Genomic DNA, 8928 nt, shown 5'->3' on the forward strand with positions numbered 1-8928 from the left:
TGGAAAAGAGGTCGGAGGAAAGCTTTAATGAGTTTGGGCTCAGATGGAGGGAGCAAGTTGCTCGAGTCAGTCCCCCGATCAGCGAAGAAGAAATGGTTAAGCTTTTTGTACAGGCCCAGGGACCCACCTACTACAGTCATTTGATCCCGGCCCTGGGTAAGCCTTTCAATGATGTGTTAAAAATGGGGGAGCTAGTGGAAGAAGGAATCAAGTCAGGCAAAATCGTGAGTTGTTCGGAAGCCATTCAGAACATACCAGTAGGCTTGGTTGGAAGAAAGAGGAACGGAAAAGACGATCCGATAGGTTTTCCTGATCAACACTTCCAGCCTCGACATCGTCCCCGTGGTTATCTTTGTGCATTAGATGACCTTCCCCGATGCTACTTCTCTCCACAGAAATCCCAAAGTCGCACATCACAGTACCCAGCTCAAAATAATGCCCATCTACCCCCGCGGGCTTCCCAAAAACACCTCAGATCAGGTTTTCGGCCCAATCCAGCGTTTAAGAATGAGAGGTTACGGAAGAAGAAGACCTTCACTCCATTGGGAGAATCATATGCCAGTCTGTTCCAGAGGCTAAGGACATTGGACATGTTGAAGCCGATAAAAATGTTGAACCCTCTCCCAAAGAAGTTTGATCCTTCTCAAAAGTGCGCATATTGCTCAGGTGCCCTGGGGCACGACATAGAGAAATGTTGGAATCTGAAGAATGCAATTCAAAAGCTTATTGATGCAGGCGACATCGTCGTGCAAAATCCAGATGCAACAAACACTGGCCAAGATCCATCTCCTGTGCACAATGAGACGCATATGGTGGGTATGATTGATCGTGAGAATGAGCCGGCAGAAGAAACCCAGAAACAGTTTGCTCAGAACAACGCGATGAAGACTTGTGAAAATTCCAGCAATCTTGGTGTGAAATTCAGTGGCTAAGACGTCATGCTTGGTAATTGGAAAGACGCTCCATCTCTTGGAGTTTTGGTGGTTTATTGTGTTGTCATTTCTGTTGCGGGTTATTTCAGGGTTGTAATCCGGATATTGTCTTGTGACTCAAACCCTTCTATCCTCTCATTTTGTCTTGTTTGTCTCGTCGTAGTAGCTTGTGTAGTGCTGTTTAGGTTTGTTCAAGGGTTGTAATTCTAGTCTAGTTTGCTTGTTTCGTTGTTTAAACCCTTTCACCGTCAGTCTAATGCAATTCTCTATTTCCTTCCATTTCTAGTCATTTTGTTTAGTTTTCTTCTCCTTTTGCAATTCTGTTCATGCTGGTTCTGGTGACATGACATGCACGCATAATTCTCAGCCTGGTTTTAAAAGTCAGTTTAGTAATGAAGCAATGAAACAATATTGACAACGTAAGGACATTCGAGGGCAATAAGTAAGGGCATTTTGAGATCACTTCAAGCCCAAATTGTGTGAAACTGGGTCAGACGGAACATAAAGATATACTGTGGAAAAAGCATCATGCCGCATCGGTTTGAAGCCAAAGGCAATTTTGCCCCAAGTCTACAGGAGCCGCTCGTGGTACCGAGATTGTTGTCCAAATGGTGCTGGGTAATTGACAAATGCAGAAGGCAAATGTGTGGACATGGTTAGTAATTTTGGTACAATCAAAAAATGTTACGTATGTTTTCCTCAGCTTGTTTAATTGTGTAGTTTGTACTTGGCATGTTTTGGAGATTGAAATGACGAAGGCATTTTGTTCTGCTATCCAAACACTTTATCCTTTGTTACCCCTTTGAGCCTCGGTTATTTTCTTGCATACCCCTCTTTCGGAATCAATAATAAAACTCGTAAGCCCGGGCGGGGAAAGAAAGTGGAGAAACAAGAGAAAAACAGTAAAAAAGGAAAAAGAAAAGAAAAGAAAAAAGAAGAGAAAGGAAGAGAAAAGGAAAAAGAAGGGGAAAAGAAGGAAAAAAAAACAAAGAAAAAAAAAAGCATAGAAAATAAAAACAGAAAAAAGAAGAGAAAAGGAAAAGAAAAGAAAAGAAAAGGAAAGGAAAAGAAAAGAAATGAAAAGAAAGAAAAGAAAAGTGGAAGAAAAGGAAAGATCGCAACAACGAACGTAGTTTTATGGCCTGAACTACGTTTGACTTGATCCCGAAAGGGTACGTAGGCAGCCTCTCTCGGAGGTTCAGTCACACTGAAATAAAAGTCCAAAGTCCCCAAGGAAGAAACTGGGGCAGACGTTGTGGTCGTTGCAAGAGATTCGATTCCGGAAGCTGTAATTTTGAACCCATGTTAAATTGTTTTGAGCCTTTAATACCCTTTCTTTCTAACCCTATCCAAAAGCCCACATTACGGTCCAAAGGAAGACCTTCTGATCAATCTTCGAGAGATGCCAAACGAGCAGAGGTGAATTATATCAGGGGCAACACTCCGGTCCAAACAAGGGAGATGAAGAATGAGAGAGTCTTGTTGATGAAAACCCTCACGGGTACCACAAGGCGATGAAAGATGAGACAAATAAAGAATGAGAGAGTCTTGCTGATGAAAACCCTCACGGGTACCACAAGGCGATGAAAGCTGAGAGAAATAAAGAATGAGAGAGTCTTGCTGATGAAAACCCTCACGGGTACCACAAGGCGATAAAAGCTGAGAGAAATCAAAAATGAGAGAGTCTTATTGGTGAAAACCTTCACGGGCACCTTGAGGCGACTGTAAGTTGAGAGAAAGAACGAAATGAGAGAGGCTTGATGGTGAAAACCCTTCGGGCACTACAAGTCGAAAAAGGATTGTGATTCAGATCGGGCAAGCAGAGCATTGAAGCCCAGTTTCACAACAAAAAGGTACAACAAGAGCTGAACATCAGATTTGCTAAATAGAATAGGCTGCAGGTGCATGTCAAGGTCATCAGAGTCGGTGTCCACATCCGATAGGTTTCTACTTTGTAGTTTTCTTGTTAAGAATCATCTCTTCCCATTGTCCTCTACTCTGTTCTTTTGTTTTGTTTACTTCCTCTTCTTAAGTATGTCTGGTCAGAACAAGTAAGAAATGACTTCAAAATTTGCCACCAGCTTTCCAATTGCACAAAACGGGGTCTGGCTAACACATCAAAATGTCATAATTCAGGAAAAATCAACAAGCGCATTGAGCTAATAACAGTCGACATGCCTTGGGATTCGTGTAAAATACAAGGATTTGGTACATATCAATTCATGAACAATGAAACAAGATGGAGGGTGCTTGGTGAACAAATCAAAGATATTTTCTGTGAAAAGATTGGTGAACCAGTGACAAGCGAGGTATTCCGAGCAGAGATCAAAGTTATTGTTGGAGTATGGCAACTGAAGAAGCAATAGATCTCGAGGCCAAGGCCATTGATTCAAATCAGGAAGTGCTGAGTTGGTAACAATTAATATGCTTGGGAGTCCAGGTGAAACACAAAAGTTCGGTAAATGTCAGTATGAGCGGTGCAACAGATAAAGGGTAGTGGGCCTGAACGAGAAGAGGTGTTTTCCGGGTCAAGGCTTACAAAGGAAGTGGTTAGTCAAGGAATGAGTAAGGTCGTCGAATGGAAACCAAAATGAAGGAGCAACAGACCTCAAGGCCGAAGCCAGTGGTTAAGTCAAGAAAGAACAGCGTATACACAGAGTGGGGGTAATGGACGTGCTTTGGGATTCATGCGAGACACAAAGGTTGGGTAGACGCCAGTTCATGAGCAATGCAACAGATAGAGGGTGTTGGGTCTGAATGGAGAAGAGGTATTTTCAATGATAAAGATGACAGAGGAAAGTGGTTAGTCCCCAAACAAGCAAGGTCTTCAAATGGAATCAGCGATCATGGGAAGAAAAGGCGCAATCACCCTCAAAGTTCAAGGCCACAAACCAACCACCACATTTTTAAACTGACAAGATTTTTCTTTGATTGAAACAGGGGCAGAAAATTTTCTTTGTTGTTTATCTTGTTGAAGTCAGGACCCTGCCTGGAGAACAGAGGCATACAAATTTCAGCAGTCAGGAGCCCGCCTGGAGAACGGAGGCATACTTGTCAAAGCGTCAGCAATCAGGAGCCCGCCTGGAGAACAGAGGCATACAAATTTCAGCAGTTAGGAGCCCGCCTGGAGAACGGAGGCATACCTTTCAAGTTTCAGCAATCAGGAGCCCGCCTGAAGAACAGAGGAATACCGTTCAACACAGCAATCAGAAACCCGCTTGAAGAGTAGGGAATACATTCTAATTCAGCAGTCAGGCAGCCACCTGGAGAAAGGGCAAAACATCTCAGACCACAATTCAAGGCAGCAACAAAAGGATGTCGCCAGGGAGAATGCAATACAACAATGCAACAAGAACCATAAGAGCAAATTTGAAGACATAGATAGGATCTTTTGTAATTCATAGATCATAGCTTAGTCTAGTTTCTTTTATTTATTTTTTACACGGTGTAATAAGGAGGTCAGCGAGCAGTAGCAGCAGCAACAAGCAGTGAAAACCACAGCTCCTGGTAGTCCTAGCTACCAAACCTTCCCGAACTACACTGACCTGATTCCTTTTTAGCCAAGGATATGTAGGCAACCTTTGAAGCAGGGTGCGGTCAGACGGTTTTCAAAATTGCTTCACACGGAGTATTCAAGCGGGCAAACATTGCTCGTATTTGCTCACTTATCTTTGCACGAAAACCCTTCGTGTTTCCGGGCAAAGAGGGGCAGCTGTGAGCACGTGATTTTTGCCCTATATGAATTACTCCCATAATTTCAAACAAAATAATTTCTTTTCATTATTTGCAATTTTGGGGATTTTTGCGACATTTTCTGTTAAATGTTTGCATTTATTTGTGCATTTTAACTAATGAAAAATACAGAATATAATATGCATTGCATTTAGGATTTAATTTTGCATTTTTTTGGAATTAATTAGTAATTAGGAGTTTACAAAAATACAAAAATTCACAAGGAAAAACTTTGATTTGCTTTGTTTGGTTTTAATTTTAGTGTGTAGGCTTATTAGTTTTTTTTAAATTGGTTTTAGTTTAATTTTAGCTTAATTAGGTAGCTTGAATTAATTTTGAGGATTAATCTTAGTCTAGTTTTAAAATCTAATGAAAAGGGAAAATTGAAAAAAAAAGGATTTTAAATAGGTTGCAAAATCTGGGCTGATTTTAATAATACCAGCCCAAACACACGCCCAGCCCAGCTAAAATGACCCAGCCCCCCGCCTGTCCAGGCCCAAGCTAAGCCCCCACCCGGTCCACTCTCTCAGACGTCCAAACGACGTCGGTTTTTCGTCAATAGATCTGGGCCATCGATCGTCTTCAATCTAACGGCTCATAACTAATCGTTGGTATTAAATAAAAAGTGTCTAAAATTGGAGGAAACCCTAAAAGACAATNGAACAAGGGAATACTTTTCAAGTTTCATCAGTCAGGAGCCCACCTGGAGAACAAGGGAAGTACAATTCCAATTTTAGCTTTTAATATTTGATAACATGCTGTACCCAGTTACCAAACTGGGGCAAAAAATTTTTTTGTTGTTTATTTTGTTGCAGTCAGGAGCCCACCTGGAGAACAAGGGAATACTTTTCAAAGTTCAGCAGTCAGGAGCCCACCTGGAGAACAAGGGAATACTTTTCAAGTTCAGCAGTCAGGAGCCCACCTGGAGAACAAGGGAATACTTTTCAAGTTTCAGAAGTCAGGAGCCCGCCTGGATAACAGAGGTATTACAATTCAAGTTTTAGTTTTCAAATTCTTATTAATGCCTGGTAATATGATCCAAACTAGGGCAAGAGATTTTCTTTGTTTTTGTCTATTTTGTTGAAGTCAGGAGCCCGCCTGGAGAACAGAGGCATACATTTCAAGTTTCAGCAATCAGGAGCCCGCCTGAAGAACAGAGGAAAACCGTTCAACACAGCAATCAGGAACCCGCTAGGAGAGCAGGGAATACATTCGAGTTCAGCAGTCAGGCAGCCACCTGGAGAAAGGGCAAAACATCTCAGACCACAATTCAAGGCAGCAACAAAAGGATGTCGCCAGGAGAATGCAATACAACAATGCAACAAGGACCATAAGAGCAAGTTTGAAGACATAGATAGGATCTTTTGTAATTCATAGATCATAGCTTAGTCTAGTTTCTTTTTTTTTTCTTTTTTTTACACGGTGTAATAAGGAGGTCAGCGAGCAGTAGCAGCAGCAACAGCAGTGAAAACCACAGGTCCTGGTAGTCCCAGCTACCAAACCTTCCCGAACTACACTGACCTGATTCCTTTTTAGCCAAGGATATGTAGGCAACCTCCGAAGCAGGGTGCGGTCAAAACTTTTTCAAAAGTGCTTCACACGGAATATTCGAGCGGGCAAAAATCGCTCGTATTTGCTCACTTATCTTTGCCCGAAAACTTTTCATGTTTCCGAGCAAAGAGGGGCAGCTGTGAGCACGTGATTTTTGCCCTATATATGAATTATTCCCAAAATTCCAAACAACATGATTTCTTTGCAATTTTGTGAAGTTTGTGTTTTTCTGTTAATTGTTTGCATTTTATTTGTGCATTTTAATCACTTGCATTTAGGATTTAATTTCATATTTTAGGATCAATTAGCGGTTAAGTTGGCTTTTAGAACAAAATATAAAGAAAATAACAAAAATAGCTCACTTTTGTTTTTTTTAATTGTTTAATTGAGAATTCGTCATGAAATAGATTTTAAACAATTTTAGGAGTAATAGTTTAACTTTGGAATATAATTGGTAACTTATTTTAANTCTTCCATCCAGTATGGGATTTGAGTCCTGAAATAACGTTTTCATTTGTTTTGGAAAAGAACGAACGATTAGGTTATTCCGGGGCTCGAATCAAGTTTCCAGCGTCCGGTCTAGGTTCCTCAGGTAATGTTTTCTTGGTTTTTCTTTCCATCTCTTCTCGATTAGTCAATTTAGGATTTAGTTGTCTTTTTGAATTCAATATAGGCATTCTTCTGTTATCTGATTATTTTCTCTTTAATACATAATAATAATTAGCCTACACGGTATTCTGAAATTTTCTTGCCTGAGTATGCGTTTGATTTTGTTTTGTTAATTGATTCTGTTTAGGTATTGTTTGATCCTTATTTTTTAGTATGTGATTCATTAGTTTTTGGTTAGTTTAATTCCGTCCGGCGTGGGTTTAATCAGTAAATGTCATGGGTTAATTCATTGAGTCATTAGGCTTAGTTGTTTGGTTATAGCTGATAGATTTTACTGAATGTTAGTAATTTCTGGGGGTCTCCAGGGGTATCTTGGGCACACGAAATGGTTAGTTTGTTAAAGCTTGGTAATTCTAGAACTTGAGTAGGGGTAGTATAGGTATTGTATAAGTAGAAGAACACCCTAGGGCCTTCTAGAATAGGACTTTAGTGAAGATTTCAGCAAACTTAGGGCAGTAACTTGAGAAACAAGCTAAAAATTGAAGGCCTAGTGGGTGAAATCTGAAACTAAAAGAAGGAAAAAATGTGAGTGCCCTCTAGAACATTTTACCCCATTTCCTGCCTATAAAAGGCAACCCCAATGCCTTCATTCGGAGGTTTTTTGGAGCTCCAAAAATCCCCCCCCCCCCCCCCAAAAGGTGCTCTCTAAGTTTCAGATCTGATTTTGAAATTCAACATTCAAAAACCCAAAAAAACAATAGAAAACCTCTAGAAAAAACAAAAAAATACCGTTCCATTAGATAATTCAGGTTAATTTTGACTTTTAGTTATCGATTTCCATTCTTCTATTTCAATATTTGGGTTCTGAAACTTCAAGTGTTCCCTGGTCTGATTTCGAGCAATTTTGGGTCTGTTTAAACTGGTTTTGGACGAGTTGTGCATCTGCTGAAGTATTCTAATGCATTTCGAGCTTATTTGATTGCATTTCAAGTGGTTTTTGGGTTGATTTGTTAGTTTCTGCTTGGTTGTTGAATGTTTCTGGATTTCTGAATCCATTCCTGGGCTGTTCGTTATTCAATATTACTGGAAATTGTTCATTACTGCTGCTGCTCGATCATTGTTTTGGCTGACCTCTTCTCCTCCATTTCTATTTCTATTTCCAGGTATTTTTTTCAGCTCCAATTGATGTGTGATGGACTGAAGCAGTCGATGTGTATTAGTTAATTGAAGAAATGAAATTTCGCTTGCGATAGCAATTTGTTTGTAGCTATGATAAGTTTAATTGTATCTACACAGTAGCTGTAGTGGAAAGTTAAATGAATGGACACTTTACAATTTGTAGTAAGTGGACTGTATAACTATTACTCTTTCGGACTTGTATTGTGAGTGGAATGCTTGATTCTGCCTTGTAGTTGAAACAATAGGTTCAAATTGGTTGTAAGTCTCAATAGCTAATTATAGTAGTTGTGTAGTTGTAAAAAATAGGTTCGAAAGGGTTGTAAGTGTCAGTAGCTAATTTCAGTAATCCAAGTCCAAAATATCGAAATCACTTGATGTGTCGAGATCTGGTTTAGTAGTTTTAATTTGAATTAGCCAATGAGTTGTTTATTGTTGTTAAAGTTGAACCATGTTTTAGTCTGATTTGCATTTGTAGTGGTATTTAGGAACTCACTAACAGGTAAATAAGTAGGCCAATCCGAGTTGGAATTGGAATTCTAATGATCAATGCTTCATTAGTTTGAGTAGGTGAATGTTGTTCTTCCTTATCACACTGTTGAGTGCACTTTGAATAATTTGAAGCAATCTTGGTGCATACTTTCTCAAATTGAATTGAAAGTTGGTTTAGTTTAATAATCAAGGCTTAACAGCCGCCTCTCCTAGTGCAAGTAAAATCTGGGCCAGCCCTTTGATCTTAAAATCGTTAGGTTCGGACAAAATAATTAATTAAGTAGGGTCTTTCCTTTATTTTTTTAGAGACAATACATGATAGAAAATTATAGATTACTTTAGGTTTGCCTTTTAATAATAAAACGAGATGAGCCTCGCCAAACAAAGCAAACAAAATTGCGGGGCCCTCGATAAATGTTTATACAACAATACTTGG

This window comes from Nicotiana attenuata, chromosome 1 (genome assembly GCF_001879085.1).
Source record: "Nicotiana attenuata strain UT chromosome 1, NIATTr2, whole genome shotgun sequence".
NCBI classification, from domain to species: Eukaryota; Viridiplantae; Streptophyta; class Magnoliopsida; order Solanales; family Solanaceae; genus Nicotiana; species Nicotiana attenuata.